The following is a 15,680-nucleotide window of genomic DNA, read 5'->3' as shown; positions in this document are numbered from 1 at the left end:
TTTCGAACACCGACTTGTGTTTTAGAACGTTGGCTTTGTTCGAACGTTCGATATTTTCTCGTCCATTTAGCTCAATTTTGTTCCTTGTAATTTGGCTTTTTGTGGAACTAATATTTGACCAATGCTGCCTTAACATATAGCTTTTTTAAATTGATACCACAAATATTTTAAGAGCCTAATAATGCGTTTGAAGTAAACATTACCTTATTTGGAATCTTTCCTTGTCCGATTTTTGCCATCTTTGTCCATTTTCCCCATTTTTTTGTTTATTTTGTTTAATTACTCTTTAATAATTTTTGTTATGAATAATTGGCTGTTTAATAGCCGCCCTCATCTTCTCAGCCGGCTATTATAGCGCTCCTAATTTTTTTTTTACTTCGTCGAACTTTTCGCTTTACCCATTTTGCCGCTTTTTCGACATTTTGCGTGAAATCCTTTTGACTTCTCTAGGCTAGTTTCACCCTTCTGTCATTCTGCTCAAATTCCTTTTAAACAGCAGCTGCTCAGGAAAGCAATTCAAAATGAACAGAGTCAGTATAAAATATCAAAGTCAGAAATAGAAACGCGATAAACCCATAAAGCCCGTTTTTAGATGCCCGGTACTTGAACTTTGTTCGCATAAGTTTTAGAGTTTTAGTTACTATCTATAATGCTTATTGGTATTGATACTAGACCCTCTAGCCTCTCACTGAGAGCCAGGAGTATGTTCAATTACAAAATGACATCAAAATAAATCGCACTTAAAAATGTTTTTATACAATAATCAATTTTTTTGATATTTTTTCTTTCAATCCCAATAGAGTTATGGGAATCAACGGCGGCTATTTTCTGGCGGGTATGTTTAAACGTTGTCTTTGACACTCAGTGAAACATTTTTGTTTCTTAAAGGCAGTTTTAACAACATTTTGTTGTCAATTTTTTGCAGGATATTTAGTGCTTGGAATCTTTGAAATGTTTCATTTATTTTCAAGAAGTTGGGTATGCAATTTTCTGAGCCATGATTGCCAAGTAAAGTTTTCTGTTTTATCACTTCATTTTTCAATTCGATGTCTAAGTTTCAAAAGTAGTCCTTTGTTTCGTTGTTTTTTATTCGCAATATTCTGGTTTAATCCATATTCTAGCATTCTCTCCAGACCTAGTTTTTTTATTGTCAATGGTTTTCGGTACAAAATTGTCAGTTCCTTTGTTAGATTTTTCAATTTTTTGTTAGTTTACAATTGATTTCAGATATAATTTAGCTTTTAGACTTTTCTGGAATGAGTTTCAGAAGCTTTGACTGATATTAAGTTCTATGAACTTCTTTGGGGCTAGCTTCTTGATAAACAATTTTTTGCTTTCAAGTGTTCTGTTTGTTTTTTTGAAGATTAATTAATTTTTGTAGTAATTTGAATTCATTTTGTCTGGTATCTGTCTTATTTTTGACCTAATTCATAATTGCTGTGACGCCGAAAGAAAATTAAGTGTTTTCTTGAACCCTCCCAATTTTTTTGAGGAATGTAATTTGGCTTCTAAGAATAACACCTGCCTTATGCTTTCCGGCTGTGTATTATGGGTCGCAAAGTTGATTGCGGGGCTTTTGGTTTTTTAAAGTTGTCATTATTTTTTGGGAGAATTGTTAGCCCGGTCAGTTTTTCTGAGCCTGTGTATATTTTTCCTTCCTAAGAATTGTGTCCAATTTTCAACGTTATCAGACATGTTTCTAGTAAAATGAAAGTTTGCGGTATCAAGATATCACAGAGTGTCTTTGGTCGCAACTATGTCTTAAATTTTTGAGTCTTTTCTTATGATCTCTATATGATTTTGTACTTGTTTTTAAGTAATACAAAACCTCATTTCGCCCTCTTTTCGACATTTTGCATGAAATCTTTTTGATTTCCCTAGCCTGGTTTTATTCTTCGCGCATTCTGATCAAAATGCTTTTAAATAGCTGTTGCTCAGCAAAGCAGGCTAACGTGAACAGAATCGGTATCGAAAAACCAATTTTTTGATATCAGGTCATCTAAAACCGTTAAAATGAATTCTCGTCGGGTTTCTAATGAGGCATAATTAAAGAAAGATTTTTAGTTTACAGCTCTAGGTTTTTTTGACCTCAAAAAGTTTTTTAATCTTTCAGTGTTGTCCGTTTTTGTTATCCTTCTTGTTGTCTTGTCAGCAATGGGAAATGTTTGTTTGAGGCGTCAATGAAAGAAGTAATTGTTTCAGTTTTTATCTTTTTGTTTTGATGGCTTTAACACTATTTGTTTTCAAAAATATTAGTGAATTTTTTCAGCTTTGCCCGTACTTACTATCCTTTGTGTGGTCTTTTCACTTAAAGTCTATCAGAAAGCCTTACGGGCTTGCTAAATTGTCGAAAAAGAAAGCAGTAAATGGTTTCGTTGATGGTGTTTATCTTTATGACAACGCTAGTAGTGTATAAAATTTTGGCGACTTTTTCAATTTTGACCGTATTTGTTTTATTTGATTTCTTAGTTCCTTTTCAATGCTTTTTCGACTGACACTGTTTGCTTTAATATAATATTGGACGTTTTGGAGTTTTGCCCTTGCATGTTTCTCTTCTACTTGTCACTAAATCATAATAAAATCAGAAATTTTCTTTTTGACCTGTCACTGAATGTCATTAATGTTAAATCTTATCGGTTTTCTAATGGCAAATAGTTGAATCTATTTTCATCTCATAGCTTAGTTTTTTTGACGTTAAGACCTCTTAGCACTTGAATTTTTGAGTTTTGTTCGTACTTTTTGTTATTTTGGTTTTGTTACCTGGGCTCAAATTTTACAGAACTTATAGAATTTCTACTGAAGCATTTGTGAGTCTATATAAGTGTATCAGTTGATAGCTATTGGTTTTTTGATTTACATTCTATTTGTTTGCGTATAAAAATGAGTTTTTGTGTTTGGCCCGCAAATATTGTTCGTTTTGATTTCCTGTTGTATCATCCTATTGACAAGTTGTATCCAATTTTTAATTAATTATTAGTTAATTCATAACGACGTTTCGTTTGATATATATGTTTTTTTACTTGGACCTGATTTTTTTCACAAAGGGGATTGATTTTTTGGTTTTTGACCTTTTCTGTTTTTCTTTTGTTGTCCTGTTGATTAGGCATAATACTGACAGGTCTCATCAAATTTATAATGAGGCTTAAGCATTTTTTAATTGTGTTGGTTGGTTGCAATTAAGCTTCTGACTTTTGAGACCTTAAGTCAATTGGTTTTTAATCAAATTTATATCTAATTGTTAGATAGAATCGTAGTTAGCGTTCAATTTGTTTTGTCACTAAATTTATTTGTTCAAAAGTCTCTTCGGTTTTCTATCGAGCTATAAACCATCATGTTATTGGATTTTTAGTTGACTTTGGGATGCTTTTTTGACTGACACTGTTTGCTTTAATACAAATAGGACGTAGTTTTGCGCTTGTATGTTTCTCTTTCACTTGTCACTGAATCATAATAATCTCAGAACTCATGAGTATCATGATTTGGCATAATAGAACGTGTTCAATGATTTCAGATTAGACTATCAGTTTGAATTATTTTTATATTAATTGTTTTCTAAAGTTTGAGTTCTCGCGTTTTGCGCGTTGTTTCTTGCGTCATTTTACTTAGTAATGAGAGGTTTCATGTCAATTTTATTATGTGCTTTAATGACTCGCACGTCACTGCTCCAAAGAATTGAAGAAACTGTATATCCTACCACGCTTTCTTCATTGGTTTTCTTCAGTGATTGCTGATTTAGAGGTCGAATTCGCCATATTTATTGAATCTAATGAGACTGCGGATCAAGTAGGAACACTTTTTGATAGTTAAAATTTCCTCTTCTGAATTTTTAGAGAAGTGTTGTAGGCTGTCGTCATGTTTTCTCGTGCATTAAGTTATCAAAGTTCCTTAGAGCGTAGTGGTAACTGATTTTTGTATTACGCTTAAAGTTCTCCATTGCGGAGGCTGAATTCATCATATCTATCGAATCTAATGAAACTACTGATCGATTTAGAACAATTTTTGATACTTAGAAAAAATTAGCACTGTCATCAATTTGTCTAGTACATTAAGTTATCGAACTTACGTGGAGTGTACTGTTGTTTAGTTTTAGCATTAACCTTATAGTTCTCTTGTTAATAGCCGCCCTCATCTTCTCAGCCGGCTATTATAGCGCTCCTATTTTTATACAATTCAAAGAATTTGAATTGTATTGGGGCGCTGTCTTTTTTTAAAGATCTGTTCACACATTTTCATGATTTTTGAAGTCAAATTGGAGTAGTGAGTTTGGTCACGCCGAAACAGAAAGTGGAGCGGAAAAGCGAGTGGTTTTGCGGCGTGAAATTTTTTTGCTCTAAATTTAAAGTAGAGAGAAAACGGTTTTTGAACAAAGTATCGCTTTCTCTCTAGTGGTTTTTTGTTCACATGCTGCAATTTCACTTTTATTTTTACAGTTTTTTCGATTTTTTGGATTGGATTTTTTCTAAATGGTTTTCCCAATCTATTCATAGTCCGTTCTTGGTCAAGTTTTCTGTTTAGTCAATGAAAATTCTTTGAATTGTACGTCAGGACTTGTCCTGCTATGTTTTTTTTACTTCGTTGAACAAAAAATGTTTCGCTTTACCTATTTTTGCCGCTTTTGCAACATTTTTTTGTGACGTCTTTTTGACTTCTCTAGGCTAGTTTCTCTCTTCTCTCATTCTGCTAAAAGTGATTTTGAACATCAGTTGCTCAGCAAAGCAATTCAAAATGAACAGAGTCAGTATAAAAATTGAAGTCAGAAATAGAAACGGGATAAACCCATAAAGCCCAATTTTAGATGCCCGCTGTTTGAACGTACCTCTCTCTAATGCTTATTGGTATTGATAGTAGCCCCTGTAGCCTCTCTCTAAGAAACAGAAGTGTGTTCAACTACGAAATGCCATCAAAATAAATCGGACTTTAAAAATGTTTAATAGCCGCGTCCTCAATTCTAGGCGACTATTATAGCGCTCCTAAATTTTTTACAGCTCAAAGAATTTGAAATGTATTGGGGCGCTGTGTTTTTTTAAGATGTGTTCACACATTTTTCAATGACTTTCATCTTTCAAAACGGGATAAACAGGTAAAGCCCAAAGTGCATTAAGTTTCATTAGAGGCCCAAATCGGGATTTAGTAGTCCTTCACGTGCTTAGAGTGGTGCAGCTGCTGGGATGGCCTTAATTGAAGGTTAAAAGGTCGTTTTTAGGAGTTTTTGGGCTCAAAATGCTGCAATTTTTCATGTTTTTTTTTGTGATTTTTGAGTTTTATGTTTGATTAGTCTTAGGTTGAAGTTTTAAGAAGTTGACGAAGGCCTTTTTCGAGACAAATTTTTTTAATGGCTATTTTATGAGCTATATGTTTTGGTACTACAAACACAAACGCGCAAAATGATACTAATTTTTGCATTTTTTCAAGTATTTTGAAAATTTTTGTCATTTTATGAGTTTTTCCAGCTTCAGGTGCCAAGGAATCTCCTTTGAGGTTTGATAATAGGGCACTGCATAGTTTCTAGTAACAACGGATCTGTTTTCAACATTTTAATGTCTCAATTTTTAGCACATTTTTGATAAAATTTGCAATTTTTTTCAAGGTTTTCTAAAGTTTTTGTCAGGTTTTCGTATTTGTCCATTCTCAAGTACCAAAAAACCCATTCCACGGTCTGATGAAAGTTACTGCATGGTTGTTAGTTTCAGTGGATTTGTTTTCAACAATTTAACCTTTCGAATGTTAGAAATTTCTTAATAAAACTTGCATTTTTTAAAGTTTTTCCAAAACATTTGTCTTTTAGTTAGTTTTCTCATCTCAGTAGCCAGCTAACCTCATGCATGGTTTGATAGTATGTTATTAAATAGTTGCTAGGGGGCAAGTGAATGGGTTTCTACATTTTGAAAGAATTTCTATTTTTTGAAATTTGAAATTTTTTCGATTCTGAAGATTTTAATATCACGATTTTCCGTAACATTTCATTAAAATTTGCAATTGATTTTTTTTTGAATTTTTCGGGCATTTTCGAGTTATTTGATCTTCAACGGCCAATGAATTTCTTTCAGTTATTGCAGATATAATACTCGACCGATTTCAGAAACAAAAATTGGTTTTGAACATATTTTTGAAATAGGTATAATTAAAGAGATCAGATTTTGCCTTAGGGGTAAAAGCTTCTAGAGTTTTATCAATGAGTATATTTTTGTTCAGTTTTTTTATTGTTTTAATTTCTCAGTTTTTTGGAGATGATTTTGTTTCTGTTTTCGCTGGCATTGTTCACGTGATCTGCTGGTCAGGTAAAGTACTTCTAAGTTTTTCATTCAATTCTTTGAATTGTATTTCAGGACTTGTCCGGCTATGTTTTTTTACTTCGTCTAACAGATTTTTGTTTCGTCTTACCGTGACTTCTTGGAATTGACTTTTTCAATGACTTATCTCATTAAAAAATTGACTTCTGAGCTCACTTATGAAACTTTAAATTTTATGAACATTTACTTATTAAAGGTCAATAGTGTGCATCTAAGTAGTGCCAAACATATGCCCTAATTCTTGAATATTAGAGTCTTGAGTTTTCGATTTCGAATAATAATTTTCGGATCTTTTCCGTTTGTGCCCCCCCCCCCAAAAAAAAGAAAAAATTGCACATGCATCGGGGGGGGGGGGGGGGTGCAAATAATATGCGAGGGGGCACAAACGGAAAAGATCCTAATTTTGAAAAGCCCTATTAGGGCTTTCTCCTTAGAGCTTATGTTTTAGAGCTCCTAAAAATGACAGTCCGAAGCTAACCCAAAAAGTCTAGTGTTCTATTAAAGGACTGGTGATCGATCTGTCTATTTTATTTCTATAGTTGTTTCAATTCATGTAACGCCACAAGCGTCTATCGCGGCTATTTTCCGGCAATCTGCCGGCTATGTTTTTGTACAAAAATCTTTTTTCAATATCTATCCTTTCAATGCCAATCATGCTTATTGGAATCAACGGCGGCTATTTTCCGGCAATCTGCCGGGTATGTTTTATAGATTGAGTTTGCCATAATTAACGAATCTAATGAAAGTGTGGACCCAATTAGCAAATTAGAGCATTTTTAGAGCATTTATACGGTCATAACTTGTCGTTTTTTCCAACTGTTTCAATCCCGCCAGCCTGGGGGGATCAACGGCGGTTATGTGTCGGCAATTTCCGGCTATGTTTATTTTACAAGGCAATGATGCCGCATGTAAAAACACGTGGTTAGGCCAATCTGCTGGAAAGTCAAAATTATACATTATTTTGAGAGAGAGAGAGCGAGCGAGCGGAAATGATCGGTGTTACGGAGCAATTGTTCATCGAACAAATATTTAAGTTAACGGCGGTTTTACGGAGCATGTTTTTTTATAGCTGCGAAGCTGTAAGCTGAGTGGAGCTATATTCTGGTGCTCTTTCTTACGACTCGAAGACTGGTTTTTTTACGACTCGAAGAGGAGTATTGGTTTTCTTAAGGTTTTTTTTTTACCGGAAGTACTATTCGTTCATATGCTGTTTTGACCTAAAATCGAAAGTGAGTAAAATTGCCATGTGAACTAATTTTTCTGAGCGAGAGAAGTTTTTTGATCATGCGCTGCGTTCAGTGAATGAGTTTTTGACTTTGAAAAGTAGTTTTTGACTGAATGGCACATAGAGATCACCGTTTTTAACCGTTTTTTTTGTCTAAGTGGCCCAGTTTTTTTGCTTGTAATTTGGTTTTTTATAAAAATATTTTTTTATTCGAAGCTATTTGGGAATTTAAACCTCAGAAATGTTTTGTAGAGCCAAAAATGCGTTTCAAGCTCAAAATTGGCACGTGTTTCTTGATTTTTTAATTAATTTTTTTGGCTTTTTCTATGAATTTCTTCATTTTTGTATCTTTCAGCCGTCTTTTTTGTCAAGAATCAGTTTATATGGCAACTTCACTTTGATATTTCATATACTAAACACCTCTTTCTACCTCGACGTAGATTTGTTTTTATAAAATTGTGCATATGCTAATCCGATTTTGGTAGTTTTTTTCAAAATTCGTCAGTTTTTTTTGTTTGTATTTTACTTTTAATTAGTAGAGATAGTCTTTTTTTTGCAACATGGGGGACTTTAATTCCGTTTCAATAAAAATTCAATCATTTTTCGGCGTTAAGTTTTTGAAAAACGTTTCTCATTCTTTCAAGTGTGACGTCATTTCTCATTCTCTCTAGCAAAGGTTTTAAGTTCATTTGCGTGATTAGATTATGATCATACATGACTTACCTCACTCAATAAAATGACTTTTACACTTAAAAACCTAAGTTTAAATTGAATTAGTTTAAGGTCAAAGAAACTCATATGTGCAGTAAAGGTCCCTAATAAAAGGCTTCTGTGGACTGAATTTTAACAAGCTTTTCAAATTTATCGCTGAAGGTTTTTTACCTAGCTTTTTGAGAGGCATCGATTTTTTTTTCAATTTAGATCTGTATCAGTTTTTATCTCTTATACGGCACGCAAGTCTATTCTTTCGCAGCTATTCCGGCAATCTGCCGGCTATGTTTAAGTTTTTTATTCCAATGTTTTCGATCGAGGTGGGTTTTCGCTTTAAGAACATTTTAAACTATGATATGCAGTGCCGTTGAAATCTCCAATCTTAAAATCTCCGTTTGCGCTTTTTAAGGGCGAACGAAGTGCAGCAAGATAATGGCTTTTTCGGTGTCATTCTGGCGTTTTTGGTAATCGAATTCAATCAAATGCGTCTGCACCCAAATCTAAAGTCAAAATGTGAAAAGTTGGAATTGAAGTGTTTTAAGTTTGTTTCATAAATGATCTATGGACATGAAACCAGAGCTATATTTTATTTGACTATAATGAAGCTTTAAAGCTTTGTTTCTGATTCTATTTTTATTATGGGCTACGATAGCGGAGTAATTGTTTGCCGGATTTTAATAGGGTGCCGTTTTTAACCCACGGTTATGATATTGTTGTTTTTGAAGCTCTTTATTCACTTGTTTTAAGTGGACTTCATGTTTTGAAAAAAATTTTGCTTTCCAACAGCTGTGAGAAAAGGCACTAGAATAAAGTTAGTTGCTCGAAAGAGAATATTGTTTGCTTACTTCAATTTCACCTTCTTATCGAGATTTTTGAGTTCATTTGTCTGTATTGGGAGAACTAGATCGGAAGAATTGCTCTAAGGTGTTAGTTATTTTTTATGGTTTTTATTAGCCGCACAGCGATAGCTGGGGCTATTATTGGCCTTCTCTTGGTTTTTTACAATTCAAAGAATTTGAATTGTATTGGGGCGCTGTCTTTTTTTTAAAGATCTGTTCACACATTTTCATGATTTTTGAAGTCAAATTAGAGTAGTGATTTTGGTCACGCCGAAACAGGAAGTGGAGCAAAAAAGCGAGTGCTTTTCCGGCGTGAATTTTTTTCGCGCTTAATTTTTTGTTCTGATTTTTTTTAAAAATGGTTTTATCAATTCACTCATTGTCCATTCTAAGTCTAGTTTTTCTGTTTAGTCAATGAAAATTCTTTGAATTGTACGTCAGGACTTGTCCTGCTATGTTTTTTATTTCGTCGTCATGATTTTTGTTACGACCATATGACGTCACAGCCACTTTTTGTTCATTCGTTCATGCAATTTCAACTGAATTGCATGTGTGACGTCATTTTTCGCTCTTAGTGGAGCGAATTTTTTGTTCTTGCGCGTGAATAAATTTTTGGTCACACTTGACTTACGTCACTCTCAAAAATGACTTCCTCACTTTGAAACTGACTTTTATTAACTTTAATTCAAAGAGATTAGGTCAAATGGGTGTGTGTGTCACTCTAAATGAAGGTTATTTGAGAGCAGCTAATAGAGGCAGCAAAAACTTGAGATTTTAAATCAAAATATAACATATCATTCTTCAATGAAAAGACGAATTTTTTGGTCTGTCTTTTATAGCTGCGAAGCTGTAAGCTGAGCGTAGCTATATTGCGGTGCTCTTGGTTTTTTTTTGTTTCGTCGTCTGACGCTCTTTTTTCGTTTTACATTTGTTCACACAGCAAAGCTGAAAAAGTCAAATTTTCTGAATGACTTCTTCCTCTCACTAACGGCATTTGCGCGCGTGACGTCATTTCTCACTCGCTTTAGCGAAAGTTTTTAGGTTATTTGCGTGATTAGATTTTGATCATACTTGACTTACCTCACTCAATAAAATGACTTTTGCACTTTAAAACTTAAGTTTAGTTTGAATTTGTTTAGGGTCAAAGGAACTCCTTTGTGCAGTAAATGTCCCTAATAAGAGGCTTCTGTGGAATGAATTTTAACAAGCTTTATTAATTTATCGCTGAATGTTTTTTACGTAGCTTTTTGAGCGGAGTCGATTTTTTTTTCAATTAAGATCTGTATCTATCTCTATTATATGGCACGCAGGTCTATTCTTTCGCAGCTATTCCGGCAATCTGCCGGCTCTGTTACTGTTTTTTTGAGACTGCAGAAGATCTACGAAGCTGTTGCGGCTATTTTCTGGCAATCTGCCAGCTATGTGTGATTTGTACGTTGCAGTTTTTAAATAGTAAATAAATGAAAAGCGAATAGTGCATAAATATACGTAATTTTGTATACTTCATTCCAAGTATAGGGGCATTTCATTCTCAAGTAGGATTTCTTGCACGTGCGGTAAATTCACGTCTGTTTAATTGCTCTGAAACAAAGTTGGTATCAATTATATTAATTTTATTAGTCATGTTGGTCTTTTTTATGCGATTTTTTGCTTGACCAATTTTTCGCCTGACCCATTTGATTTTTCGCCCGCAACAACAGGAAAAACAGGTAGCGCCCAGCGGGCATTCAGTGCTCTTAGAGCCTTTCAGCTCTTTTTCAACTCAAACCGTTTTGGAGACTTATACTTTCAACTGAATTGCATGTGTGACGTCATTTTTCGCTCTTAGTGGAGCGAATTTTTTGTTCTTGCGCGTGAATAAATTTTTGGTCACACTTGACTTACCTCACTCTCAAAAATGAGTTCCTCACTTTGAAACTGACTTTTATTAACTTTAATTCAAAGAGATTAGGTCAAATGGGTGTGTGTGTCACTCTAAATGAAGGTTATTTGAGAGCAGCTAATAGAGGCAGCAAAAACTTGAGATTTTAAATCAAAATATAACATATCATTCTTCAATGAAAAGACGAATTTTTTGGTCTGTCTTTTATAGCTGCGAAGCTGTAAGCTGAGCGTAGCTATATTGCGGTGCTCTTGGTTTTTTTTTGTTTCGTCGTCTGACGCTCTTTTTTCGTTTTACATTTGTTCACACAGCAAAGCTGAAAAAGTCAAATTTTCTGAATGACTTCTTCCTCTCACTAACGGCATTTGCGCGCGTGACGTCGTTTCTCACTCGCTTTAGCGAAAGTTTTTAGGTTATTTGCGTGATTAGATTTTGATCATACTTGACTTACCTCACTCAATAAAATGACTTTTGCACTTTAAAACTTAAGTTTAGTTTGAATTTGTTTAGGGTCAAAGGAACTCCTTTGTGCAGTAAATGTCCCTAATAAGAGGCTTCTGTGGAATGAATTTTAACAAGCTTTATTAATTTATCGCTGAATGTTTTTTACGTAGCTTTTTCAGCGGAGTCGATTTTTTTTCAATTAAGATCTGTATCTATCTCTATTATATGGCACGCAGGTCTATTCTTTCGCAGCTATTCCGGCAATCTGCCGGCTCTGTTACTGTTTTTCTGAGACTGCAGAAGATCTACGAAGCTGTTGCGGCTATTTTCTGGCAATCTGCCAGCTATGTGTGATTTGTACGTTGCAGTTTTTAAATAGTAAATAAATGAAAAGCGAATAGTGCATAAATATACGTAATTTTGTATACTTCATTCCAAGTATAGGGGCATTTCATTCTCAAGTAGGATTTCTTGCACGTGCGGTAAATTCACGTCTGTTTAATTGCTCTGAAACAAAGTTGGTATCAATTATATTAATTTTATTAGTCATGTTGGTCTTTTTTATGCGATTTTTTGCTTGACCAATTTTTCGCCTGACCCATTTGATTTTTCGCCCGCAACAACAGGAAAAACAGGTAGCGCCCAGCGGGCATTCAGTGCTCTTAGAGCCTTTCAGCTCTTTTTCAACTCAAACCGTTTTGGAGACTTATACTTTCAACTGAATTGCATGTGTGACGTCATTTTTCGCTCTTAGTGGAGCGAATTTTTTGTTCTTGCGCGTGAATAAATTTTTGGTCACACTTGACTTACCTCACTCTCAAAAATGAGTTCCTCACTTTGAAACTGACTTTTATTAACTTTAATTCAAAGAGATTAGGTCAAATGGGTGTGTGTGTCACTCTAAATGAAGGTTATTTGAGAGCAGCTAATAGAGGCAGCAAAAACTTGAGATTTTAAATCAAAATATAACATATCATTCTTCAATGAAAAGACGAATTTTTTGGTCTGTCTTTTATAGCTGCGAAGCTGTAAGCTGAGCGTAGCTATATTGCGGTGCTCTTGGTTTTTTTTGTTTCGTCGTCTGACGCTCTTTTTTCGTTTTACATTTGTTCACACAGCAAAGCTGAAAAAGTCAAATTTTCTGAATGACTTCTTCCTCTCACGGCATTTGCGCGCGTGACGTCGTTTCTCACTCGCTTTAGCGAAAGTTTTTAGGTTATTTGCGTGATTAGTTTTTGATCATACTTGACTTACCTCACTCAATAAAATGACTTTTGCACTTTAAAACTTAAGTTTAGTTTGAATTTGTTTAGGGTCAAAGGAACTCCTTTGTGCAGTAAATGTCCCTAATAAGAGGCTTCTGTGGAATGAATTTTAACAAGCTTTATTAATTTATCGCTGAATGTTTTTTACGTAGCTTTTTGAGCGGAGTCGATTTTTTTTCAATTAAGATCTGTATCTATCTCTATTATATGGCACGCAGGTCTATTCTTTCGCAGCTATTCCGGCAATCTGCCGGCTCTGTTACTGTTTTTTTGAGACTGCAGAAGATCTACGAAGCTGTTGCGGCTATTTTCTGGCAATCTGCCAGCTATGTGTGATTTGTACGTTGCAGTTTTTAAATAGTAAATAAATGAAAAGCGAATAGTGCATAAATATACGTAATTTTGTATACTTCATTCCAAGTATAGGGGCATTTCATTCTCAAGTAGGATTTCTTGCACGTGCGGTAAATTCACGTCTGTTTAATTGCTCTGAAACAAAGTTGGTATCAATTATATTAATTTTATTAGTCATGTTGGTCTTTTTTATGCGATTTTTTGCTTGACCAATTTTTCGCCTGACCCATTTGATTTTTCGCCCGCAACAACAGGAAAAACAGGTAGCGCCCAGCGGGCATTCAGTGCTCTTAGAGCCTTTCAGCTCTTTTTCAACTCAAACTGTTTTGGAGACTTATACTTATGGCGTGAAGGGGGTTCTTAGAGGTTGGACACCCCCACTGTTGACCTCCAACGCGCTGTTTTCTCCATCCCACTGTTGCCCCACCAACCCCCTTTGGCTAGCTACTGACGAACAACCGCTCGCTAAAGTTTTCAAGCTTTTTGTAAATTTGTCATTTTGAATTTTATTGGCCCTAGGTGTCAAGGAAATTAAACCCTCTAGGGTTTAATAATAGGGTCCTGCATAGTTTATAGTGGTAGTTGAATGGTTTCAACATTTTAGCATAACAAATTTTAGCATTTTTTTGATGAAATTTTCATTTCAAAGTTTTTATCATTAATTAATTGCTCTTGAACGAAGTTCATAGCATTTAGTAATTGCTCTCAAACGAAGTTGGTAGCAATTATATTATTCCTGTTGGTCCTTTTCAAGCGATTTTTCGCTTGACCAATTTTTTGTCTCACGCTTTTGACTTTTCGACCTCAAAAACGGGATGAACAGGTAGTGCCCGGCGGGCATTAAGTGCTCTTAGAGCCTTTCAGCTCAAACTGTTTTGGAGACTTTTACGGTGTGAAGGGCGGTTCTTAGAGGTTGAAAACAACCCCACTGTTGACCTCCTGTCAAGGAACGTCCTCTAGGGTTTTATAATAGGTTACTGCATAGTTTCTAGTGGTAGTGGAATGGTTTCAACATTTAAACATCACTGATTTAAGCATTTTTTTTGTCAAAACGTGCAAATTTTTTCATTGTTTTTTACATTTATTTTTCATTATTCACGTCTTTCCAGACGCAGGGGCTAGAAAACTTTCGTTTTCCATGGAATACTTATCAGTTTTTGTTTGCCATGGATTAGCTTTACATTTTTTGAAATGACAATTTTTAGTGATTTTATTGATATAACTTGCTTTTTCATTTTTTTAAAAAAAGTTTTTGTCGATTATTAGGTTTCTTTAGCCTCAAGAACCTAGGAACCTTCTCTAGGTTTGACAATAGGTTACTGTATAGTTTCTAAATGTAATGGAAAGTTTAAGATTTCAACGCGGCGAATATTTATGAGCCAGTGAAACTATTTAAAACTTGAAATAGGGATACTGGATAGTCTCTTGAGACAAAGAAATGGTTTTAAAGATTTTAATATCTGAAATTTTAGCAAGATGTTAAAATTGCGATTGTTTTCCAAATTTTTTTATTTTTGTCCTTTTCAAATTTTAACGATAATTACTGGCCAACGAAGCTTTTCAAGTCTTGCATATAGGTTACTTTATATGACTCCAGAGACATAAAATGGTTTTGAGCAATTTCACAGCGAAATCTGGAAGCTTTTAAATTTTGCAGTTTTTTGCAATTTTTTAAAATATCAGTTTTTTATTTGATTTATTTACTAACTAGGCTAGAAAACTAAAAGTTGCAGAGTCGAATCAAGCTAAAGCTAGCCTCGCTAGACCGTGGCTAACTACTGACGAAGCCAAGCGCTCGCCGGTCGTTCGAGAGCAATTCGTCCACCACTAGTCGGTTATGTTTGTAATTGTGTTGGTCTTTTTCATGCAAAATTTTTGCTGGATCGTTTTGACTTTTCGAGTGATTTTCACGGCCTTGACTTTTTGCGTTTCGCGTGATCTAAAATTCTCTCTCAATCGCAATTTCAAGCAGCTGAAGTCAATTGGCGGCAATTGAATACTAAAAGTCCAATGAAAAGTGCGCTGAAGCTAATGCATTTTTTCACTTTAAATCTTTATAGTGTTATATGCTAGCCCCTAATGTGGTGATTTTAAGCCCACTATTGAAATTCTTAGTCCCATTTAGCCCCTAGACTGAAGCAGGCTTCAATTGATAAGGGTTCCACTAGTCGTTCGAGAGCAATGCTTCCGACGTTTAGTCGGTTATGTTTAAATTCTTCGAGCACCAGGCGCTAGGAGACCTCCTCCAGGGTTTGGTAATAGGTTGCTGGTAAAAATTTTTCGCAAGAACTAGTTATCAGCTTTTTAATAGCACAAATTTTAGCAAGTTTTTTTAACTTGCATTTTTGTAAAGTTTTTTGAACACTTTTTGTCGTTTCTCTGTTTTATCCAGCCTCAAGGACCAGACCAAGTATTCTTCTAGGTTTTGACAATAGGTTACTCTATAGTTTCTATATGTAATTGAATGTTTTTCAAGATTTTAACATACGGAATTTAACTTTTTTTGCATTTTCAATTTTTTTTGGATTATTTAGGTTTTTTCACTCTCAGGGGTCTTAAAATCGCCGTTAGGCCCCGTTAATAATTTACATGAAATATTTTTTGGCTATGGATTAGTTTTCAGTTTTTATCGCTTAATTTTTTTTTTATAAAACTTGCAATTTTCTTCAA

The 15,680-nt window shown here is 34.5% G+C and overlaps 1 protein-coding gene across 4 annotated transcripts in view; it reads left to right on the top strand.

Annotated features, from left to right (window-relative positions):
• The window catches only part of LOC142339353 (uncharacterized), a 180,574-nt gene that overhangs the window by 149,799 nt on the left and 15,095 nt on the right, over window positions 1-15,680 (top strand). The gene's annotated exons all lie outside the window — the stretch shown is intronic.

This window comes from Convolutriloba macropyga, chromosome 1 (assembly GCF_964194025.1).
Source record: "Convolutriloba macropyga chromosome 1, txConMacr16.3, whole genome shotgun sequence".
Classification (NCBI taxonomy): Eukaryota; Metazoa; Xenacoelomorpha; order Acoela; family Convolutidae; genus Convolutriloba; species Convolutriloba macropyga.
The sequence above is the reverse complement of the archived record's forward strand: the minus strand, read 5'-3'. Positions and strand labels throughout refer to the sequence as shown.